The sequence below is a fragment of the Molossus molossus genome, unplaced genomic scaffold, assembly GCF_014108415.1.
Source record: "Molossus molossus isolate mMolMol1 unplaced genomic scaffold, mMolMol1.p scaffold_m16_p_8, whole genome shotgun sequence".
NCBI lineage: Eukaryota > Metazoa > Chordata > Mammalia > Chiroptera > Molossidae > Molossus > Molossus molossus.
The window spans coordinates 106,103,470-106,128,931 of record NW_023425402.1 but is presented as its reverse complement, the minus strand read 5'-3'; the positions used below and the strand labels follow the sequence as shown (position 1 = coordinate 106,128,931).

The 25,462-nt window shown below is 49.2% G+C and overlaps 1 pseudogene; it reads left to right on the top strand.

Moving 5' to 3' along the window:
• The first annotated feature begins 1,172 nt into the window (after positions 1-1,172).
• LOC118620797 lies at positions 1,173-4,247 on the top strand (annotated as a pseudogene).
• Positions 4,248-25,462: the final 21,215 nt, after the last annotated feature.

Here is a 25,462-nt window from a genome sequence, read left to right as displayed (position 1 = left end):
AAGTCCTGGAATAGTGAATGCTGTACATGCGGGGCACATGGAGCCCTTTGGGAATCTTGCTTGGAAAGCCAGCCGTGCCCCACCCCCCCCACGCAGCCATCAGGGACTCCTGTTGGAGAATCCTCGTGGCATGGAAAGCGCTTCGAAGCCGAGCCCACCCTGATCTGGGCTAGAGTCCTGCCTCTGCCTCTCCAGGACCCCAGGTCTCCTTCACAGCACACCCAGGCCGAGCTGGCAGGGTGACACTCCACGGCCACCTGGGGGTGCGCCCTGGCAGCGGCCAGGCAGCCAGCTGCAAGCCGGCCCCGGATGAGCTCATGTGCAGGCGGCACCGCCCTGCTTCCTGCCCCTCGCACGCGTGGGCGCCCACCAGGCTGCTCTCCGGCGGTGTTTCCCCCGAGCCCACGTCAGCCCCTCTGCTAGCAGTGCCTGCAAACAGAACGTTCCAGCCCCGGCCTCGATGCAGGTGGGCGGCTCTGTGATGAAGGTCAGCGGCCGGATCAACACATGAACAAATAGAACTGGAAAGGGCAAAGTCGCATGCGGGACTGAGTCCAGGGACCTGGATCCACACCCTCCTCCTGCCACTGCCCCCTCCTGCCCCTCACCTTCTCTGAGCCTCAGGCTGTCCGTCTGTAACTGGGGGCCGAGGGTTCCCACCCACCCCACAGGTAGACAGGAAGGAAAACCCAGGGCGTGATGTGGTAAAGGGCTCGGAACTCTGAACCTTATTATTAGACAAAATATTAAAGAACTAGTGATAACATCACAGGGGAAAACATTGACAACTAGAACCCCAAAATAAAATGTCAACATAAAAATAAAAAGGCCAGACACCCAGTAGGAAGAGAATACAGAGTGTCTGTCACTTGTTAGGAAGTGTCACACAGACTTTCACTTTTCTTTGTTTATCGTGCAGTTTGGAAAGGAAAAGGACCTTTTAATTCCTTCAATATAATTCCAGGTGAGAGAGAAGAGCTGTGTGATTGCGGGGTCAGGTGCACAGGACACCGGCTGGCACACAGCAGGTGCCCAGCAAGTCTCCCTGGCGACACTGCCAGCTGGAGAGGCTGTGCAGGGGCCGGGCCGGGCCACTCTGTAACGGGGAACCTCCCTCGCTCCCTCTTTTCCTTCTTCACCCCACTTCCGTCTGCTCGAGAGCAGAGCCCGAGATGGACTCTCCTTCCCTTGGTCCCACCGGCTGCTGCTTCTCCCCGTCAGGCCGCAGCGCTGCCCCTGCCTTCAAACTGGCCGGGGGCGAGAAGCCATCAGGCACAAGCGACATCCAGGGGACTCGGGAAAGCAAGTTCACAAGGCACATGCAGGTTCAGTGCGCTTCGGCGCATCTTTGCTTCATTCATGCGTGTATCCATTGTGCATTTTCCATATCCAGCCACTGGCTGGGGCGTATAAATACATCTTCATGACAATAGGGGAGACAGACAGATGAGCAGAAAATTAGATGACAGACTGCCCGGCGGGAGAAAGGCCCTCACACAGCCCCGAGAATCTCAGGCAGCGGGAGCACAGCCCCTGGATTTAAGTCAGGGATGGGGGGGGGTGATTAAAATTATTATTTTTATTAAATTTTATTTAAAATTTTTTCTTCCTTTATTGATTTTAGAGAAGCAGGAAGGGAAAGGGAGAGAGAGACAGAAACATCAATGAGAGAGAACATCGATTGGCCTCCTCCTACAAGCCCCACACTGGGGATCAGGCCCACAACCTGGGCATGTGTTCGAACTGGCGAACACTTGGTGCATAAGTCAATGCTCAACCACTGAGCCACATCAGCCAGACTTTAATTTTATTTTAAAATATGTTTTGAATGATTTTTCGGAGAGAGAGCTAGAAACATCGATGTGAGAGAGAAACATCAATTGGCTGCCTACCGCATGGCCCCTGCTGGGGATCAAGCCTGCAACCCGGCCATGTGCCCTGACCAGGAAACGAACCGGGATCTCTCGGTCCATGGGTCAGCATTCAGTCCACTGAGCCACACCGGCCCGGCGGGTTTAATCTTTTTAAAACATTTCCCCAGATAGTTATGTGGAGAATGGCAGGGGACACAGAATTGAAAGAGTTAAGATCTGAAGCGAGAACCCATCAGAAACTATTCAAGTAACACAGGCAGCATGTTATTACTCCAAGAGCTTAGAGCCTCCGTGCTGGCAACTCAGACGGAAAGGAAGGGGTCAGTGAGCAATGTTTAGGAGACAGGATTCGGACATGTGCAGAAGGAAGTCCTGACTCCAGCTCACAGCTCTGCCACTTGGTAGCCAAGTGATCTGCAGAGTACAGAACGTCACTGAGCCTCAGTTTCCTTACCTATAAAATGGGTCTAGTTATATAAAAATGTGAGGATTGAACAGAACAGGAGTACACTGTACAGAGACTAATGTGGCATGTGGCAGGCATCCGATAAATGTTAGCTCCATCGAAGGACATGGTAACTCGTTGGAGTCAAGTTTGAAAATAAGTAGTAAGAAAAGGGGAACCGGCAAAGGCAAGCTGCTGTGGAACCTAGTGTTGGGCAACCGAGGGGCACACAGACCTCAGGAGGAACCACATTAGAACAACGTGACTTCGCTCGGAGTGACTGCAAACCCTGGCTGTCTCTGCAGGGCTCACCCCGTGCTGCCTCTGAACCCTAGACCTCAGGACAGGTCGGCTTCAAGCTCCGGCTTCCTACTGCTGAAACCAATCTGACAGCACTTTTTCCCTTCTGAAAGGTCACCAGTCATTCAGAGAACCCCAGGCACTTGGTCACTCTCCCTTCCTTTCTGCCAAACTCACAGACACGTGGAAGAAGTTCGGATCAGGGAAGACGGACTGGGGCGAACCGTTACCCGCTCCGTCCAGTGACTGGCACACTGAGCGTGTGGCTCCCCCTTCATCACGCCCCCAGCGCGCTCCCCTCCCCCTGAGCACGCTCCCCAGGCCTACTCAGGCCACAAGCCCACCCTAAGCTCAGCAGGACATGAAGATACCAGATCATTTCCCATGTCAGGTTCGGGGGGAGCAGACGGGGTGTCAATCGAGTGCGGCCAGCCAGCACTTTCACTCTGAGAAGCCACCACCCGGCCCCTCTGGGGGCTGGAAACAGCACCACGTGGAAAGGCCGAGGGCCGTGGTGTTTCCGTTCACCACGTACTTGCTGCATCACTTGTGTCCTCTGTCACTGCCTTTCAAAACTTTCCCCCGGGGCGTGAGCCGAGGGGCTGTGCTGTGAAACAGGCTGCCCAGAGGTGCCTTTGTGCTCCGTGACCTCGTTCAGATTGGGGCTCCGTGTGCAGAACGAAGTCCCAGGGAAGCGCAGTTCTTCTGGGGCCTCGAAGAAAGGCAAAAAGGGGAGGGGGAGCAAGTAGGGGAGGATGGCAATGAAAAGAGAAGAGAAAGGAAAATATACACACGGCGTCTAGCCCAAGATTAAAGTGTGGAAAAGGACTCGGCAGAGCAGCGTTCTGAAGAAACTTGACTTCTTCTTACTGGTTATGGATGATCTGTGTGTCCATAGTTGTAAAAGCTCAAATGAGTAATTTAGATGATAAAAGAGATTTAGCTCTGTTACTCTCAGTATGGTTTATACATAACATATTAAAAATACCCAAATGTGGCTCTTTTCCGGTGGGAGGGGGCAGTCTCCTGCGACACCCTGTCCGAGGCGGGGCGGGAAGTCCTGCACTGGCCCAGGGCTGCACGTTTCTGGAGACGGTGGAGCTCAGGTCAGCTTGAAGAACTGTGACCCTCGGAGGGGCAAACGCTTCTCGGGTACCGTCAGGCTTAAGTCCACTCTCCGCCCCAGGTTCTCTGTGCGTGTTCTGGGGGACCAGCAGTACCGTGACGGGGCCAAGGTGGTGGATATCCCCCACATGGACATGGAGGCGCTGAAGAAACGCAACAAGAGTAAGAAACTGGTCGAGAAGCCGGCCAAGAAGTACGCAGTCCTTTGTCTTCAGAGTCTCTCATCAAGCAGATCCCAGGAATCCTGGGGCCCCGCTTGAATAAGGCTGGCAAGATCCCTCCCTTGTTGACCCACAATGAAGACACGGTGGCCAAAGTCGATGAAGTGAAATCCACAATCAAGTCAGTGGCTGTTGGCCCGGTGAAGATGACAGACGATGAGCTCGTGTGCACCACCCACTTAGCTGTCCATTTCCTCGCGTCACTGCTCAAAAAGCACTTGGCAGAAGGTCCGGGCTGTAAACATCAAGAGCACCGTGGGCAGGACCCAGCGCCCGTACTAAGGCACAGCTTAATAAACGATACTGCTACCATTAATAAAAGAAATTAAAATGTTTTGCCCAAATCACCAGAGGCATTATATCATGTGAAGGCTTTCATGGGCTCGAAATCTGCACACGACAAGGATGAATTGGGCCAGAGATCAGCGCATTGCTCCCCGCTGTGTTAAATAGATGCTTGGGATTAGCTAACATTTCATAGAATTTTGTGTTACTGGCTTTTGAAATAATTGGCAGTAACATGGAGCCCATGTTCATATGTGGTGCCAGGGAGCTACCCTTTGGACATGGCATGGCTTCTGCCATTTTCTACAGTCCCCACCACTCCCTGTCATTCACTTCACCCATTCACCTTTCCTGCCTGGCCCCTCGGGCATCTGAGGGCACAAATTCTAGGTTAGGCAGTGAGGCAGGCTCTGATGGGAATAAACAGACAAAGTTGTACTCCAACAATCAATAATATTGTGGGAACTATGTACTGTGCCAGGTGAATATTAGAAATACGGGGGGGGGGGCACTTTGTAGCACCTCTGATGATCTAACCACTATGCTCTACACCTGAAACTAATACAAAATACTGTAAACTGTAACTGAAAAGTAAAAAAGAACAGCAAAGTTGTACTCCACACTACTGAGTCATAATCCCTCAAATATTTGAATATCATCTGGCATCTATTTTTTCCAAGTAAACTCGGAGACAAATCAAAAGACATTTACAAACGGAGCAGGGGGTTCTCCTTCCAATGATTTCAGTCCCCACCCCTTGATCCTGTTCCTCTCCCCACCTAGTGACTCAGGCACCAGGGAGCGTTGAAAACACCTCTCCTCCTAGCCCCAGGCTTCCCGTGGGTGTGTCATGTAAGGACACCTCCTCCTTTTGCAAGAACCAGACTAGGGCAGTGGGAGGTGTGTGGTGGGCGGAAAGGTCAGAGAGCTGAGCGGCGCGGCAGTGGGAACTTTTCACGGGCGCTCAGCCAGGGCCTCGTGCCACATCACTCATTTCTGGAAAAGGCTGAGTATTGAAAATGTTCACGTTTGTTTCAAAAAACAAGACCGTCTCCGTAAGCCGCAGCACAGCTTGATGCCAAGGTCGCATTCGAAGTAACCAGAAGGTTCCCTGGATAAAGCCTCTGCCGCCAAGAGTTAGAAGTGCTGTCTTTCCAACGGAAGGAGGTGCACGTGCGCAGAAGTGGACGCAGCGAGCGGGCGGCCATCTTCACGGCACCATTTCAGAGCGCGAGAAAGGTCACGCGCTTTCCTGCCCTCCTTCTGCGCACGCGTACGCACGCACACGCACGCACGCACGCTGCCTGCGGAAGTCGTCCTTCTGTGCCAGAAACAGGGTGAATGGCCAGGAAGGGAACAAGCTGTGCAAAAGCAGCGGGAACCGAGCGACTCTGGGGCTGCAGGAATCACAAGGAGGAGTCCTTGGGGTCAAGTCAGGAATCAGGACCCTTCGAGCCTCACAGATGAGGTGACCGCTGCACTTCTGCCGGTCGTTCAGATTTCACAGCGGGCTAACGGAGCTTTCAACTCCCAGGGAAAGCTTTCCCTGACGGCACGAGTAAGTCAGAGCTTCCCACCCACGTGCCGCCGTGAGCCACTGCGGTGCCGCCACTACTCCCCGGCTCCGGGCGTGGCTGCACGAGGCCTGGGGGCCGTCAGCCTTCCCTGCCTCTGTTCACCTCCGGGCGAGATGGAAATATGATCACGTATTGTTCGTGTTATTAAGTGACAAAGTTTGGGGAGCATTGTCTTGGGTTCATATTCTCACTGTATTGTACGTTTACAATTACAAGCGATTACTAGCTGTTCACTGAAGCAGGAACCCCCTCCCCCTCCCCCCAATGCTCGAGGTGCTGTGCTTGATTGTAAATCCATTATTTGACGTTCAGGTTTTAAGAAAACAACTTGCAGTTGGCCTCTTGGTTGATTTCTCTGCTAATTTCCATCCCAGTTAAACCAAACTGGTGGTGACTTGCTGTTTTGAGACCTTGCTCCTCACACACTATCTGCCCTCAGTCACTCTTCGCTAACACTGATTCCTGCTCTTCTCCCCCAGGAAAAGTGTGGAGTTGACGGCATCTTTCCAACTGCTAGTCTTGGAGCTGGAGCTGGAGCTGGACCTTCCGGAGCAGAAAGGTGCTGACCAAGGAGAGGCACCTCTTCCTCTTCAGAAACTAGGTGGTCATCACCAAGGGCAGGTAAGTTATAGACCATCACTGTCTTCCTCTCTGTAGGCAAAGTCTTTCCAAGTCTGTACCACCTGACAGCACTGCTTGGTCCTCCCCCTTTTGACAAGTGAGGTCCTAGGGGCTGTGTCCCTTGAAGAAAAGATCTCACGTTGGACAAGATGAGTATGGGAAACTCATCATTTAAAAAGAAACCCTACATGAACATGACCTTTTGGGTTGCTAAGATGTGTGGAATGCATTGACAGCAACAAATTTGGAATCAGAATTTTAGAAACTTATTAGCTAACGTTAAGTAGCGTAATAATCATTTTTCTCTTTGGGAAAATATGCAACTATACTTCTCAATATTTGCATTAGATTAAGGGAGGCTGTGTCAACAGAAGTACCACGTTAATTGTCTTGCCTGTGGAACAACTAGGTGATTGCGATGTCCCCTCGTGATTTCTTTCCCACACCCCAGAATATACACATGTGCATGTATGTATGTGAGTAACAGTTATATGTGTTCTGGGACTTATCCAATCGAATTCATCATAGTTCTCTGAAACAGGTGTTCATAGCCAGCAGATCTTTACAGCTGTCCAGGCAATTACTAACTAAGGTCACCCATGGGGCCTAAGTAAATTCCTTACTTCCAGGAGCTCAGGTTGTTAACTGAGCCTGAAGAGCAAACTCCCTTCCCCACGTAGCTGCCTGCACCTGCTTTGGGTAGGGGGGGAACGGTAAAGCGGCCTGCTGCCCCACTCACTACATTGTGCCCTCTCCCGCCTCTGCTCCTTGCTTACCGTTCTTGATGCATTAGCTCTTCCCAAATAATAAATGGAACCAAAGGTCACCCATCAACTAGGTAACTCCCTTCATCACCTCTGGGAAGAAGGGAGGAGAGGGTGCTTAAAGGCTGGTAGTATGTAAATAATCCCCCCCCCCCCCGAGTGGGGAAGATGACCCTTGAACTAGTGCCAGATAAGCTACCCAGTGGGCAGACCCTACTCCTCATGCCCTGCCTCACACTCCTCTCCCATTGGTTTGGGGAGGGAAGGTCCTCTCCTCAGGAAAGGGGGCCTGGCCTCTCGAAGTTTCTTTCCAGTGTGTTAGTTCAAACAAGAAACGGAGACAGGAATCACCTGGCCAGGCCGCCAGCTGGCTTTGGGTGCACGAGAATATCTTGGGACTGAGTGAGGGACATAGAGGCCCTGAGGACAGGACACGGACGACCATGGGTGTGACTCCCTGACCACAAGCAGACCCAGTTAGAATCGGGGCAGTGACTATATGGAAGAAGGTCATCTCCTGGGCTGGGCAGGGTCCATCTTCTAGAAATGAGCCTGCCAGCTTCTAAGTCCTTTAGTGCACAGCCAAAGAGAGTCACAGACTAGAGTGTGTCACCAAGCCCCTGGGGAACACCCGCCCCACTCCACGCATTTTTAGGACAGAGCACTTGCCAGGCACATCGCACACATCAGCTTGCTTAATCCTCCCACCCATTTCACAGATGAGGAAAGTAAAGCTCAGAAAGGCTGAATACTGGCCCCAAGCCCTACCAAGAGGAAGCAGGCCTTTCGCCGGCACCGTTTTTCCAAGTACAACATTGTACCCCAAGGCACATGCGCTCTGATCCTGGGGGAATCTGACTTGAGCCATGCTCCCCAGGGGCACATGCACATCAAATAGGATTTTCTGTCTTCTTTTCAGAAAGATACGGACAGGTACAGAGAATGTGTGGCAGCCTTCTGGAAATCTCACACTGGCGGGAAAAGCAGGGGGGATGTGTCCAGACATCGGCTGTGGGACTGATCAGGGAAGTAGTGGGGCCCCTGAGGGAGAGCTCTGCTGTCCACCGTAGCAGCAGGGACTTCGTACTGAGTGCGGCCCAGCGCTGTGGACAAGGTTTCAGGGCTGGCGTGGAGTGGCTGCTATAGCAGTGGAGGCAAGGACCCGGTTTGCATGGATGATGATGACTAGGGGTGGGGGGCGGGGATAACACTGTGCTTCTGTTTTGTAGAAAAAATAACATTTACAAGTTTTTTATACTTTCATTTAATTTCTCTTGAATAGTTCTATTTTAAGCTTGGGGGAAGTGTGCCACGTTTTAAAGAACTTCTCACACCTACCCAGCATGGTTGTTTTTTTAGAGGCGTAGAGATTTCAAAGAATTCAAAACACATCTGGCATCCTCCCCCTAGATCCTTCCTGGCCCAGGGATGTGTTGTTTTCAGAGCCCTGAGAAATCCCCGGGGACACAAACAGTTGCAGGGGAAATCCTACCCAGTACATCCCGAGAGAGAGTAAGCCGGCCCCTTCCTGCCTGGTCTGCCCAGCACGTGTGCTGAACCACAGCTCAGTTTCTGTTCCAATGACACCTTGAATCCCTCCTCCAAATAGGCTGAGCTCACCCACAACAAGGGATGAAAGGGGAAGAGGAGTGCGGGGTGCTGGGCCCATCAGCTCCAAGAGCAGGAGAGGGCAACACCTGTGAGCCAGCAGCCAGCTGTGAGCGCCCACCGGCACTCAGAGGCCCCACCAGCTGGCTGCAGAGCCGAACCAGAGCCAGCCCCCTGGGCCCAGGACTGAGCCTTCTCCAGGGCTCCAGAAGGGTAACACGGGGACCCTTCTTTTCTGCTTTCCCAGAGGAAGAATAGGGTGATAGCACTTTCTAAGAACATTAGGTGTCCACACACTCCATGGCCCAGCCCTGTGGCCCATCTTCATCCCCTCCAATGGACCTTGCGCCTTCTTGCTGTTCCTCTGTCCCTGCTGCTCCAGTCACCCGGGAGGTGCACTTCTTCTTCCCGTGGCCAGCTCCAGCCCGTGCTCAGTGCACAAAGCACGCACCCTGGAACTGCAGTGCTCAGAGAGAATCCGTTCTGCCATTTACTAATGGCCTCAATTTGCTGGTCTGTAAAATGGGATAAAAAGACTGTCTGCATCATAGGATGGATTGAGGTGAGGATCAAAAGTGTCAACATAAGAAATGTCCAAACCTATAGAAAATTTTTATTAGAGTTTATGTGAGCCAACCTGACAACATATGCTTTCCTACTACATTATAAAGTCCTGGAGAGCCTGGGCCCTCTGCCTTACACCACCGCAGTGTAACAGCCTCTCAACCCACACCAGCAGCAATTAGCTAATACAATTAGCAAGCAATGAACTTTTAGGTTAGTGGAGGAGATTGAGATCTCTTCTCTTCTTCCCTCCCCCTCCTCTCCCCCCTCCCCCTCTCCTCTCCCCCCTCCCCCTCTCCTCTGGCTGAGGGTGGGGCCCAAGAACCGTTCTGGAAAGCACTTGAGAAAGTGACTCCTTTTCAAAGCAAACACTGAGCTTGAGCCAGCCCACTTCCATGCTCTGTATAGGTACTCCTTCTTTTGTGAATGAAGAAAAGAGTTCTGTGGAGAGTAACCTCATAGGCTACCTGTTAGTTTACTTGTTTTCTTTTTAAATTTTTTTCTTTATTGATTTTAGAGAGAAAGAGGAAGGGAGAGAGAGACAGAAACATCGATGAGAGAGCACATCTATTGGCTGCCTCCTGCATGCCCCCCACTGGGGATCGGGCCCACAACCTGGGCATGTGCCCTGACTGGGAATCGAACCGGCGACCTCCTGTTACATGGGTGGACGCTCAACCACTGAGCCACACTGGCCAGGCTGTTTTCTTTTAATTCAAAGAGAGAAACTCCTATGTGTTTGGGAAATGTACCCAATTTATCTAATTTAGTTTAGAGTAGACTCTTCTATATATTTTCAAGATGTACATGGTACCCTATTTAAATATGTATAGTAAGAAAGTAAAGATGTTTTAGTATATTTTTACAGGACTTGATGTCTGATTTTTAAAGCACGGTGAAACTCTGAGCCAGGAGTTGTTTTGAGGCCAGTGTGATTAGCATCAGTGATGAAAATCAATGATAGCCTCTGCTGACAAGAACCTGCCCTTTGTCTCCACAGCCAAAGGGAATTGCTTTCAGTTGCATTTTACTATAAATAGTATGAGATGCAAAAAAAAAAAATTGTATATTTCATAACATGCCCAGATGGTTTTGAAATGTCCTTCAACCCTTGAGGCAACAGCAGTTCACAATTGATAACCATCCCAAGACTGGCTATAGAATTTGCAGAACCAAGGGCAAAGCGAAAATACGGACTGCTTTGCTCAAAGGGCAGAACACAAAACCAAGTACAGGTGTCTTCTGGGTATGGATGTATGTGTGCCTGCAAGGTCACGTGTCCATGAGGTTGGCCCTGGCTGCCCTCTCTTATGGATTTAATGTATTTTAACATTATTATTAATATGTTAACATATTGAAGAAACTTCCAAGCTTAAGGCCTTTACTTGACATATTTACCAACATTCACCAACATATAACAACATTCACTTACCTCTGCAAAAGGTCTTATTTCTTTTCCAAAAATCACGTTTTAGAATAAAATAGATACAGCCTCAACATTATTTTAAAATAAAAGTTAAGTATGTATGTTTCTCATGTTTTCTGTGAATGATTAAAAAATGGCTTTAATTGTTTTGGGCTGAAAATGTGAACTCCATGTGGACTTCACAATGGGCTGTCATCCACCTTTTGTCATAGCCCATCACGGCACTCATTTTACAAAGAAAGACTACACTTCAAACAAAGGAGCGAGAAGAGTTCAGCCCGCCTGTTTCTGTCTACTGCAGTCACAGATACCTGTTTATTCCCACACCTTGGGAATGTTCCTCATCCAGACTTATCCGGAGCAGCCTATCTAAAAAGAACCCTCGGGGGCTGTCCTGAAGAGCAAGCTGGCTGACTACTGCAAACACAACAGGACGTGTTACTTTGTGCCAAGCACTGTTCTAAGCCTTTCCCTCGTAACTCATTTAGTTCTAGAAAAAATTTTCGTCGAGTAGGAAATGACATCCCATCACTTGTACCACAGTCTGTTCTCAGAAGCAAGTCGACAAGTCCATCCACAGTCAAAGAAAAGGAAAAGTAAGCTTTACCTTTGGGAGGAAGATATACTAAGGCATCCATGAACATATTTTTAAACCATCATATTAATATGCAGATTTTATTTAAAGCCACAAGACCAGATAAAATAGCCAAAAGAGTGCGGAAAAAAAGAGAGAGAAGGGACCAAGGAATCTTCCCTTAGATGCTTCGCCATTAAAGGGTTATCATTCTGTTTTCTAGATAGGCATGGAGGTTATGCAGCTTCCCAAGGTCACCAAGCCGTCAGTGCTAGAGCTGGACCCAGGACCCGGACAGCCAGATTTCCGAGTCTGTACTGTCACTCTGCTGCTCTGAGGGAACACACCAAGGCCCAAGTTCAGCAAATGAGCAAACTAGTGGAGGTGTATAAATTGACAGTTGCCATTTGGTCTGGAGGGTGTGACCCATTCTTGGGTTCTTGTCCTTAATGTTTCTGCCAGCAGACGATCATGCTAGTTATGTGAGCGTTCATTGGCCAACAAAATGCTGAGCATCTCTGCATGTCGGGCACCATTTTAGGCACTTGGGATAAAATAGACACCACATTCTGCTCTTATGGAGCCTATGTGCTAGTAAGGAGAGCTGGAAAGTACACTGCAAACACAGTAAGTGATCTAGCATTTTGGAAAGTGGTACATGCCTATGGGAGAAGAAGTAGAACTGGGTGAAAGGAATTGGCAGTTCATAGCGAGGGAGGAGTCCGTTGCAATAGTGGGTAGGATAGACAGTATAGGCCTCGTTGCAAAAGGGAGTTTTGAGCACATATGGAAGGAAATGAAAGAGTTAGCCCAGAGGATGTCAGAGGGAAGAGCATCCCTGGCAGAGAAACAGCAAGAGCCAAGGCCCAGAGGCTGCTGGAAAGTGCTGGGCATGTAGAAGGAAGAGCAGAGCAGCCCATGGGCAGGAGGGGAGAGTTGGGGTGTGAGGATAGGAGATGAGGTCAGCAGTGACGGGTGCCAGGCCAGGCGGGGCGTGTGCGCCCTCAGGAGGATGCTGGCTCTCCTTTTCCGGTGAGTGAGGTGGGAAGCCATTGCAAGGACTGTAGCCGAGCACTGACATGATCCCATTTATGTTTCAGAAGTATCACATTGGCTGCTTTGGTGAAAATAGTCTAGGCGCAGGGGGGATGCCCAGGCAGCAAGAAAGGAAAGTGTTGAAGGCTGCAGCAATCCAGGCGACAATGATGGCAGCTCAGACCAGGGAAGGTAGAGTTGACCTGGATTCTGAGGACATTGTGCACATAAGGCCAGCTGCCCAGTTCCAGGTGTGTTGGAGGAAAGGAGACATCTAGAAGGACTGACCTGTCTTGGCTCAGGTGAGCAGAAGGGAGTAGCCTTCAGCTGAGGTGGGAAAAGCTGGGTGGAGTAGGTTCTGGATGTGTGAGGCCAGCGGTTCAGTGTTGGACATGTTGAGTGTGAAATGCTCACTGGACATGTGAAAGAGTATGAGGGGAGACAGAGGCAGGAGTTGACTGCGTTAATTATCTATTGCTGTGTAACAGATCACTCAAAACTTAGTAGCTTATGCCCTGGCCGGTTTGGCTCAGCGGTTTAGAGCGACGGCCCATGGACCAAAGAGTCGCAGGTTTAATTCACAGTCAAGGGCATGTACCTCAATTGGAATTGGTCCCCAGCCCTCGTCCCTCGTTGGGGTTGTGCGGGAAGCAGCCTGTCGATCTGTCCCTCTCACGTCTGTGTTTCTCTCTGTCTCCTTCTCTGTCCCTCTCTCGCCCTCCCTTCCACTCTATCTGAAGATAAATGGGAAAATATCCTCAGGTGAGGTTTAAATATAAAACTTAGCATCTTATAACAGCAGTCATCTGTTGTCCCTAGTGTCTGTGGGTCAGAAACCTGGGAGCCACTTAGCTGGGTGGTTAGTCTTGAACACTGCAATTAAGTGTCAGTGGGACAGCAGTCTCATTTGAAGGCTAGTTTGGGGGAAATATCAGCTTTCAAGTTCATTCACATAGCTGTTGGCAGACCTCAGAAGATCCACGTCCATGTGCACTCGTGTGGCTGCTGGTAGCCTCAGATCCTCACCACGTGGGACTCTCCACAGGGCTGCCTCACACGTGGCATCTGGCCAGGCTCAGGGGAGCGAGCTGAGAGAGTGAGGGATCACCCAACGTGGAAGCCGAAGTCTTTTTATAACCTAATGTTGGAAATGACATTCGATTAAATCGACTTCTGCGATAATCTATTCAGTAGAAGCCAGTCAACAATTCCAACTCACCCTCAGGGGGAGTAAAATTAAGCTTCACGTCTTGGGGAAAGATATGCCGAAGGATTCAGGGACATAATTTTTAAACCGTCATATCAACATACAGATTATGTGTAAAGCCATGAAACCAAGTAAGATGACCAGAGAGTGAGTGCGAAGAAAAGAGAGGAGGGGCCAAGGACGGAGCCCTGTGGTGTTCCAACATTAACAGGTTGGGGAGAAGATGAAGAACCATCAAAAAAGGTTAAGAATAAAAGGCTTGCCCTGGCCAGTTTGGCTCAGCGGTTAGAATGTCTGCCCTCAAACCAGAGTCTCAGGTTCGATTCCGGTCAAGGGCACCTACCTCCGTTATGGTTCAGTCCCCGGCCCTGGCTGGGTCGTGAGGGAGGCAAGCAATCCATGTGTCCCTCTCACATCGATGTTTCTCTCCCTCCCTCCTTCCCGCTCTATCTGAAGAAAAATGGAAAGATATCCTTGAGTGAGGATTTAAAAAAAGACTGAAAGGCTTGTGAAGTAGGAGGAAAACCGAGACAGTGGTGGTTGGTAGCAGGTGAAGAAAGTGCACAAGGAGGAGAGTGGCCAACTCCGTCAGAAGTTGCTAGTAGGGAGGGTGAGCATTTACCCTGGCTTGCCCAGACAGTCCCTGCTCGCTCCTGATTCTGTCCTGGTGTTGTTCCTAATGGTGTCCCCCTTCAGTCTTGACAGTAGCCCAGTTTGCTGATGAATTATACGGACATCCCACACAAGTTCAGTGGTACCTACGAGCACTGGCGTTGGGAAGTGGGTCAGGCGACGGAGGTCACTGGTAACCAGAGGAAGACATCTAACTAGTGATTTAAGATCACCTAATTGAAGTTTACTGTGAGACGTAAATCAGTACCCTTCTCCCTCGAAATATGTTTTGATAAAAATTATTAAAGAGCTAATTAAAATATGAACTAATATTAGCATAATTGTATATGAAATAACATACCAAAATGAAAGACTTAAAATCACAAATATAATTAGCTCACTAAATTTGAACTCTTCTCAGTCACTGTTTGATATCATCACAGACTACTCAAGTTTGAGTACAGCTTTAATCCAAACTCACTTTATGAATTAGGGATCTTTTGAAATATCTGATTATTACAATGCTACAGAGTTGGTAGGCTCTTCCTGTCGTTGAAACAAAAGTATGTGACAGCCTGGCCAAAAGAACGTCTTCAGGGTGATCCAAGTAGATAAAATAGAAACAGACATGCCAGCATTTGTTTTATTCAAAATTATTCATGAAATGCACTTCATTTGATAAAATGCATAAAATCTCCCATGGCTGCCCCTGCTCTCACCTTCTCTGCTGGCCGCTTAGGAAATATTGACCCTACTGCACCCATCTCCATTTATGCCAAATTTAAACAACATCTGTTTACTTGGCCCCCGCCGTAGCCCCGAGGCCCTGTTGATCACTCTGCGTGTCTTCCTTACTCAGGCTCCGGACAGCTCTGTGAAGTCCCTGCCTTGCACCTTGCATTCGCGCCCTAGTCACAGAGCTGCAACGCTGCCTCAGCGTGTGGCCATTTGTCGAGTGAAATATTACTCAGGCGAGTTATGAGCCTTTGTTGAAAACCAAACGCTGGCTCATTTTGGGCACTGTTAAGAAATGGGAAGTTGACATTAAGTTTCATTTTACTTAACCGGTGATAAATGGTTTTTTCTTGGGGTCATGGGCTTCATTGAAAAAGGGCTCTCCATCCACAGGATGCAGATTAATCCAGGATATTATCTAGACTGCTCGGGTGAGGGAAGAGAGTGGAAATACAAGTGATTCCTAAATTCTTTATAAGTGTCCCTGAAATGAGCAGTGTTCTCTTTTTTGCTATCAGAAACTATGAAATGGTTGTATTGTGGAGGATCCTACCTTACAGGTATCAGCGTTTTGACCTGAGGAGTCATCCTGGGGTTGTGACCACTGTAGGGACATCTGGGTGCCTTTCAAGTCACACGCTGGAAAACCACATACTGGGAGGGGGCAGTTAGGAAGCCAGGACATGACACAAGATTGGAAAAGAATAAAACCGAACACTCACTGAGCGGTTACTGTGATGAACTCTGAAGCCCTTCACATAGTCACCTTCTACATCAGGTGCTGTATTAGTCAGCGAAGGTCACAGAAATGACGCAGAATAGATCATCTCAAAATACAGTCGTTCACAAAAACAAGCATTTACTTCTTGCTCACACAACTGCAGGTCATCCAGCACCTGGATGATGTAACTGGGCTCAGCTGGGCATGGGCATCCACCACACAGGTCAAGTTCATGCATTCTCCAGTGTGAGTATTCTAGGACTTGGAAGGTTTGTGCTTCTAAGGATGATGGCAGAAGTACGGGAGGGCACACCCAACCCCACAAGCTTGCTCCGGGCCTTTGCTTGCCTCACATAGACTAACGTTCTGTCATCTGAACAAGTCCAGCCCTGGCCGGTTTGGCTCAGCGGTTAGAGCGTCCGCCTGCGGTCCGGAGAGACCCGGGATTCGGTTCCCGCTAAGGGCATGTACCTCGGTTGCAGTTTGTCCCCGGCCCTGGTTGGTCGTGCGGGTGGCAGCCACTCGATGTGGCCCTTTCACATCGATGTTTCCCTCTCTCTCTCTTCCTCTCTCTCCCTCCCACTCTGTCTGTACAAAAAATGGAAAAATGTCCTCGGATGAGGATAAAAAAAAAAAACAAACAGGTACAGAGGCCAAGCCCAAAGTCAGGAGTCAGGGATACATACACACTCTGACCACCAGGCAGCCACATCAGGGGTGTGGATGTGTAAGTCTTGAGCACAGTGAAGGTGAGGACCAGTAACTAAATCCAGCGCAGGTGCTATTCTACTCGTGTTAGAGACGAGGACACCAGGAGAGGTTAGAAGACCTGCCTGGTGGTCCACTAATTTGAAGCTGACATTTAAACCCAAGCGGACTGGCCCCAGAACCCAAGCTCTTAGGCAGGGCAGCTCAGGGAGGACCAGGACACAATGCTGTGGGCTGGGAAAGGCACATTAAAGGTCTGACCCAGGTGGGGAGAGGCCGGGGGAGGAGCAGACTAGGGCCAGGCGAAGGGCAGGCCTGCGCGTGCTGGTCTCACCACTGCAGAGATCACTCACCTGCAGGCTTGTCCAGTGCACCTGCTCTAGGCCAAGGGGAGAACCATAAACTGTCAAGCTTACACACTCAAATAGAGAAGATACTCCCAAAATTTTTACAAAATTCCACTAGTTATCCAAAACTGTACCTCTTTATATTTTTCCGTATTTTCAAGTTGTCCGCAATGAGTAAAATGTACAACTTTATAATTTCTAATTAGTAGTTTTTATTTTATTATTATTTTTTTAATCCTCACTTAAGGACATTTTTCCATTGATTTTCAGATAGAGTGAGAGGGAGGGAGGAAAGGAGAGAGAGAGAGAGAGAGAGAGAGAGAAACATTGATGTGAGAAAGACACATAGACTGGCTGCCTCCCACATGACCCCGACCAGAATCAGGGATTGAACCACAAGTGAGGTACGTGCCTTTGACCAGAATCTAACCCTCGACTCTTCGGTTTATGGGCTGATGCTTTAACCGCTGAGCCAAACCAGCCAGGACCAATTAATAGTTTTTAAATATAACTAGAATTTTTTCACTGTTAGAGAATTGATTCATGGGAAGTTTTTCTGTTGTACTTTGACTCTGTTTAAATATAGTTTGAAGTATATATTTTTTAATTCATGGAATTCCAAAGATTTTACAAATATTGAGTTTAATTTTTGAGGATTTTTATCAGAACCTACTTCATTTGCATGTATAAGACAGGAATAAATTTCAGTCATTTCTAAAACTGTTTTCTATATATTGTATCCAGTTTTGTAGACGGAGGATAAAAAAAAATAAGAAAATTAATATAACTTATTTTTAAATTTTAATAACTGTACATTAAGTATTTATAACAAAAATAGGATGGGTATAATTAAGATTGATGAAAAGAAGGTTTTGTTTTGTCCTCAGGTAATTTTTTTTTCCATTACAGTTAACATTCAATATTATATTAGTTTCAGGTGTACAGTATAGTGGTTAGACATTTATATCCCCCCAATAAGTCTAGTACCCACCTGGCACCATACCTAGTTATTACAACATTATTGACTGTGTTCCCTTGCTGAACTTTACATCCCTGTGACTATTCTGTAACTGTCAGTTTGTACTTCTTAATCCCTTCAGTTTTTCCCAGTCCCGTCCCCTGTGGCAACTATCAATTTGTTCTCTGTATCTATGAGTCTTGTTTCTGTTTTATTTGTTTATTTATTTTGTTATTTAGATTCCACATTTAAGTGAAATCATATGGTATTTGTCTTTCTTTGTTTGACTTATTTCACTTAACATAATACCCTCTAGGTCCATTCATGTTGTTTCAGATGGTAAGATTTCATTCTTTTTTTATAGCTGAGTAATATATCATGATCTAAACATACCGCATCTTTATCCAGTTGTCTATAGGTGGACTCTTGTTGTAAATAATGCTACAATGAACACAGGGATGCATATACCTTTCTGAATTAGTGATTTGGATTTTTTTCAGATAAATAGCCAGAAGTGGAATTGCTGGATCATAAGGTAGTTCTAGTTTTAATTTTTTGAGGAAACTCCATACTGTTTTGTATAGTGGCTGCAACCATTTGCAATCCCACCAGCAGTGCACAAGGGTTCCCTTTTCTCTACATCCTTACCAACATTTGTTGTTTGTGGATTTATTGATAACCATTCTGACAGGTGTGAGGTACTGTCTCATTGTGGTTTTCATTTGCATTGATGAGAAAGATATTTTTACATTTAAAATTTTTGACATTTTGATGTTCCGTTGTAGCAAAATGATTCCAATTTGGGCAGTATGTCTTAAAACTTCAGGGAAGTACTATCAGTTGTCTTCTTCTGTTACTGGGTTTCTTATTTCTGACCAAATCAAATGATAATAGGCTAACATTATGAAACATAATTCAAAGAAAATGCCATCAAAGCAGTAACAACAATCTTGTATTAACCCCAAAATAGATGAAGTTGTAATTACTTAATATATAGGTGATGCAACATTAGTACTTTCATAGAAACAAAAAGGATTCTTATGACATGTCATTGCACAATTGATATATACACCCTGTTCGTTGTGAAACTTCTACCTTAATTTCTATTCTGCTGCAGATAATTGCATGTATAAATTTTATCTTTGTTTTCAAAACTTTAGATATAACTGTGGTAAATTTTCCAACCATATTATTAAAAATAAATTTACTATTTAAAATGGGATCTCTTGTTTTACTATCAGATACAAAGTTTTTTAACTAGCCCATGTTATATAATATTTCTTAAATGCAATTATTAAAAAATAAAAGAGAGTCATAATACATAAATTAATCATTTAACTCAAAAAATATAGAGAAGCAAAATTAAAATACTTCAGGGTGAGTAGAAAAATAAAAAAATTAAATTTGGAAATAAGCAAAAATTTTTAAATGTAAAAATAAAAATAAGAAAATATCTAGTTTGCAATAGCAAACAAAATCATTAAAATATAAGAATAAGTCTTGAAATGTTCGGGACCTTTACAGAGAAAGCTTTAGGTAAATACGAACTAAAAGAAGACTTGAATAACAGAGTGCTATACCCTCAGGGGCCCCACTACTTCCCTGATCAGTCCCACAGCCGATGTCTGGACACATCCCCCCTGCTTTTCCCGCCAGTGTGAGATTTCCAGAAGGCTGCCACACATTCTCTGTACCTGTCCGTATCTTTCTGAAAAGAAGACAGAAAATCCTATTTGATGTGCATGTGCCCCTGGGGAGCATGGCTCAAGTCAGATTCCCCCAGGAGCAGAGCGCATGTGCCTTGGGGTACAATGTTGTACTTGGAAAAATGGTGCCGGCGAAAGGCCTGCTTCCTCTTGGTAGGGCTTGGGGCCAGTATTCAGCCTTTCTGAGCTTTACTTTCCTCATCTGTGAAGTGGGTGGGAGGATTAAGCAAGCTGATATGTGCGATGTGCCTGGCAAGTGCTCTGTCCTAAAAATGCGTGGAGTGGGGCGGGTGTTCCCCAGGGGCTTGGTGACACACTCTAGTCTGTGACTCTCTGACTTTGGCTGTGCACTAAAGGACTTAGAAGCTGGCAGGCTCATTCCTAGAAGATGGACCCTGCCCAGCCCAGGAGATGACCTTCTTCCATATAGTCACTGCCCCGATTCTAACTGGGTCTGCTTGTGGTCAGGGAGTCACACCCATGGTCGTCCGTGTCCTGTCCTCAGGGCCTCTATGTCCCTCACTCAGTCCCAAGATATTCTCGTGCACCCAAAGCCAGCTGGCGGCCTGGCCAGGTGATTCCTGTCTCCGTTTCTTGTTTGAACTAACACACTGGAAAGAAACTTCGAGAGGCCAGGCTCCCTTTCCTGAGGAGAGGGCCTTCCCTCCCCAAACCAATGGGAGAGGAGTGTGAGGCAGGGCATGAGGAGTAGGGTCTGCCCACTGGGTAGCTTACCCGCTATACCATACTCATGGATGGGAAGACGCAGTTGTGAAGTTATCATTCCTCCTCCAAATTGCTGTATAATTGCTGTGCCAGTCAAAATACCAAGGGGATTTTCAAAGTAGAACTACAAAAACAGCCAAGACAAGTTTTTAAAGAAAAACAAAGAAGGAAGACCATCTACCAAAGCATAGACTTTAGAACGGAAAGCTTTGGATAGCGGCATTATAGGTGATTGCTTTTCTCTCCTCTCTATATTTTTCTGTATTTAAAAAATTACCCGTCTCTGAAAAGAAAAAGTATAAAATAAACATGTCTAGTTACTGTAACAACAAAGTGGGGCTGGAAGCGGAGTTGACAGGGGGCCCCCGTTATGATTTGGCGAGCTGAGTGTGCACTTCTGCCTCTGGTCCCTGAGGTCACATGTCTGCAAGTCACCAGCAGGGTTTACATCATCACAGACCATATTGCCAGATGTAGATATATATATATATATATATATGCATAAACTTGCTATCCACAGATTACAGTTTTATCATTTTCACAGAAATAAAATTTTGCTAACTTGTATTAGTTACAATAAATATAGATGAAATCCACTTTACTGGAAATCCTATCCTTTTTCAGTGTTGGTTTTTGGTCTTAATTAGAAAGTCGGAATCCATTTCGTGAAGCATAGAGCCAGTAGAGTAAACGCAGGACGATTTCTTTGCTGCCACTTCGTGGTGACGCTCTGAGGTGTGCCAGCACAGGCCAGGGCACTGTCGTCTTCCAGCCGGCTCCCGGAGACGGCAGGCTCATTATCAGAAGCAGTTTTCTTGATCCTCTTTTCTTGGGAGATGAGTGCCGAGCAGGAGGTGCTGGGTGATCCCCTAGTTTGGCTGTTAGGGTTCTGGGGGGCACAGTTTCGGGGAGGCAGACAGGCAGGCTGGCACTGCCAGCTCCTCTCCAGCCACTTGGAGCTCTGTGCACCGGGGCACATGCTCCCTCGCCTGGAAGGCGACGTTCCCCTGCAGGCTAGTAATGTGTCAGGTCCTTGGTGCTCAACAGATACTAGTCACTGTACTGAAGTATTGATTTAAAAACTAACGAGCAATGAATGTTCTGGACAGTGGGGCGGGGCTGTAAGTACTTCTAAATTCCTGTAAGTTCTTTTTATTTTATTTATTTTTATAGTCATGAATTCCCTTGTCCTGGATCTGTTGTCTGTTTTTTACAGGAACTCCTAAATGTCAGGATGAGGGGAAGTGGATTGTGGGTGGACACCCCAGCCACAGAGTGTGGGCAGGTCGGCTGGCTGGGCCAACGCTGAGGGCTGCCCCACTGACTCTTCCTCGCTGATCAAGCACCTGTTGTGTGTTGGCAACGTACTTAGGGGGGACGGACAGGAATGAGGGCGATGTTTTAAAGAAAAAAAAACAAAAAAAACCAGGTCCTTGAGATTCTTTCTTTTCTTTGGTGAATATTATCAGACTAACTCAGAGCAAGGACAGAGGAAAGAAGGGACTTTTCCTTTCTCATAAGCTCATGAGCACCCACAGCCCTTTCTGCAGAGCGGAACCCTGTGACCAGTCCCTGCCAGGCCACTGTCCCACTAGCGGATGTGGGCAGTGATGTGGCCCAGTGTCAACAAAGGGCCTGCTGTACCTCCTGCCGTGCACAGAAGGGACAGGCCTAGAGTTTAGAGGGCCAGGGTCATTTTAGGTGGGCTGCATGCCCCTTGTGAGGTAGGAGTGTGCTGTTAAAGAGGACCTGGAACGCGCTGCTGGCCCTGCTCTGTGTTCACGCACCTCGGTCCCGTCTCTGTCTCATGACCACAAGGAACACTGGCTGCCCACCTCTCTCCAGGGACAGTCTGGGTGAGGCAGCTCCACTGGGCCGCGAGCCCTTCTGTACCCCCCAGTGCATCTGCATGCCGCTGTGGTCACTGTGGGTGGAACTCATTCCGTGTTGGTTATGCGCAGGCTCTGCGCTAACACTTTTGTATTACTTCTGTAATTTGATCTACGCAGCAACCCATCACTGGTATTTTTATTCTCAATTTGAAGGTGGGGAAACCAGTGCTCAGGTGACTTCCTGCCTAGAATCACAGCACACGTAAGCAGTGAAGGCAGGATTTGAACCCAGCTCACTCACTCCTGAGCCTCTCCATTCCTGCTGCGTGGAGCCACCTGGGTCTGGGCCCGATGTGGCTGGAGTTCCTGCACATTAGGCTTCTTCATAGAGCTAGTGAAAGATTGCAGAACAAGATTAAAGGAAAAATTACAAAATAAACTATTGGTTCCAGGAGGCTGTAACCGAGTTTTAACAAGGGACTCTGATTAAAGGCTCACCTACATTTGCCTTCTCCTCTTCCTTCTCTTCCCTATTTACAGTCCACGTCCTCTGAAAGCGTCATTTTTCATTCTCGGTGAGCCAGATGTCCTGGACAGATAACCATCCTTGAATTGTCTCGAGTTAATATTTTCTCATCGCATGTCTCCCGTGTCTACTTCTACTAAGTGCCAAATGTTTTGATTGTCTGCCAAACTGGGAGCCCCTGAATGCTGAACCCGTAGCCCAGGGAGCTCCCCCGCGGGCAGGAGCCCGTGAAAGGTGACAGACGACAGGGGAGGTGAAGCCCCTGTCGCCCTTGAGTCCCACCTTCTCCCGGGCTCCCGACTGCCCCGCCGGCTTTCACAGGGGCAGTGCTGCTCCGGGCTCCCGACTGCTCCCCCGGCTTTCACGGGGGCAGTGCTGCTCCCGGGCTCCCGACTGCTCCGCCGGCTTTCACAGGGGCAGTGCTGCTCCCGGGCTCCCGACTGCTCCGCCGGCTTTCACAGGGGCAGTGCTGCTCCCGGGCTCCCGACTGCCCCGCCGGCTTTCACGGGGGCAGTTGCTGCTCCCGGGCTCCCGACTGCCCCGCCGGCTTTCACGGGGCAGTGCTGATCCCGGGCTCCGACTGCTCCGCCGGCTTTCACAGGGGCAGTGCTGCTCCCGGGCTCCCGACTGCCCCGCCGGCTTTCACGGGGGCAGTGCTGCTCCCGGGCTCCCGACTGCTCCCCCGGCTTTCACGGGGGCAGTGCTGCTCCCGGGCTCCCGACTGCCCCGCCGGCTTTCACGGGGGCAGTGCTGCTCCCGGGCTCCCGACTGCTCCGCCGGCTTTCACGGGGGCAGTGCTGCTTGCAGATTCGTACCAGGGACCAGAGAAAGGAGCAGACGAGACACAGAAGTGCAACACCCATCGCCCTCCACTTAGATAGTGCCTGTTTCAAAAACTCACTTAGGGGTATGTTCACATAAAGTCCGGACAGAGGGTCCTCTTTAGTGAGGGACAGATGAGTACAGCCCAGGCAGAAGCCAGAGTGTCCTCCTTCCTCCCAAATCCGCTCAGTGACCGAGACCATGTAGCCATCCCAGGCCCTCATCCGCCTCGTCTGGATGACCACACTGGTCTCGCTGCCTGCCCAGCCGATCTCATCTGTAGCCCGTCGCTGTAAGACTCTGGCCCGCCGCCTCCCACGCCACCTCCCTGCCATCCTTCCCGGCCCTCCATGGCATGCATCAGCTCAGGTGAGCTCCAGGCACACCACACGCCTTCTGCTCGAAACCCAGCAACCTGGTCTGGCCTGGAGAACACTGCTCTCCGGTCTGATGTGCTGTCCTGCCCTCCCCGCCCCACTGTGCACAGGACTGCTCACAGCCTCCAAACCCCAGGACTCCTGTTTCTGGGCCGCCGCCCTCACGGCTCCCGCACAGGAATTCCTTGTCTCCCCGTGGTCACGCGAGATCACAGGCACCTCCTGGACACACTGAGGTCAGCGTGGACTCAGCAGGAGCTCGGCGAGCCTTCCCTGGGTGCCGGGCAAAGTGCTGGCCCAGTGGGAGTGTTGTTCCCACGGGATGCTGTTCCCGCCAGAACACGTCAGAACAGCCAAACGGCAGCGCTGTGGCGGGGACAGAAGGAGGCCTCCGCGCCGTCTCTGCCTGGGGCTGCCGGGTCCCTCTGCGGAATGGGGGCAGGGGAGATAGGACTGGACCTGTGAAGCTCAAGTGTTATCATTTATTTTTCCTTAATCTCTTACAAATCAAAATCCAACTTGAGAAGTACTTTCCCTTTTGAGCGAGAAGGGGCAGAACGCCCACTTCCTCGGTGAAACGGGGCAGTGGGTAAGAGACTGGCCTTGGCCTGGAGGGTAGGAGGGTGGGCGGCCAGAGTGGGGTGGGCTCTGGAACCTGAAGGTCTGGAAAACCCATGGTTTACCACGGAAACCATGACAGGGCCTTCGCATCAACACCCAGCCTCCCTTCCTCCCACAGCCTCCCAAGCCCCCTCGAGCGAAAGCACAGTGGCCACTGCGCCGGCAGCCGAGAAGCCCACTCTGCGGTCTGACTTTTCCTGTCCTCCCACTTGCTGCAGGCCGGCTGCGCTGCTCTGACTCAGGGGCCCCGCGAATCAGGCAAGTGGGATCACAGCCTGGCACCTTCTGGCTGCCGGGGGCCTGGCGTGGGCATGAGCTGGAGGCCACGGGCGCCACTGCCTTCTCTTCTGGCACGGACCCTGGCAGTTGCTTTCAAGGTCCCTGTGGCAGCACCATTTCCCCCAAGCACCCCACCTTTGACGAGCTTCAAAAAGGGTTCTAACTGCAGACCTGGGAGGAGTTTCTAAAATTAGCAGGAGCCTTAACACGTCCCTGCTGCTCAGTGGTCCCTGCCCAGCGTCCTTTTCCTTCCTGGCTCCCTGGACACCGTCCTCTCCAGCGCTCGGCCTCCAGAAGGGCGCACCTGCCGAGGTCAGGATCTCATTGGACCTGAGCAGGAGGCATCAAGTACTTAACTTGATTCCCGAAGCAAGAAACTGATACTGCAAATAAATAAATGAATCGTTCACACACATTGTCATGGAGGTGGCAGGGATGGATTCAAGTTTTTTGTTGTTTTTTTTTCTATTTATCATCAGAAAGAGTGGGAGGGAGGGAGAGAGAAACATCGATGTGAGAGAGACACTGAATGGCTGCCTCCCACACGACCCGAAGAGGGCTGGGAACGAACTGAAACCGAGGTCCGTGCCCTTGACTGAACTTGAACCCGTGACTCATTGGTCCTCAGATCGATACTCTGTAACTGCTGAGCCAAACCGGCCAGGGTGGATTCAAGTTTTTGTATTTCCAGCAGGTTCTCACTGAACTTCACCCTGTGTCAGGCACTGTGCTGGTCCCTGGGTGTCCTCGGGGGGCTTGCCATCTACTTGGAGAAGCACGAGCAACCATGTATTTCTTTGTCCTCTTTGGAACAGCAGTTCAGCCCCAGCAGCTCCTTCAGGGGCGGGAGCAGTGGCATTAAGGCG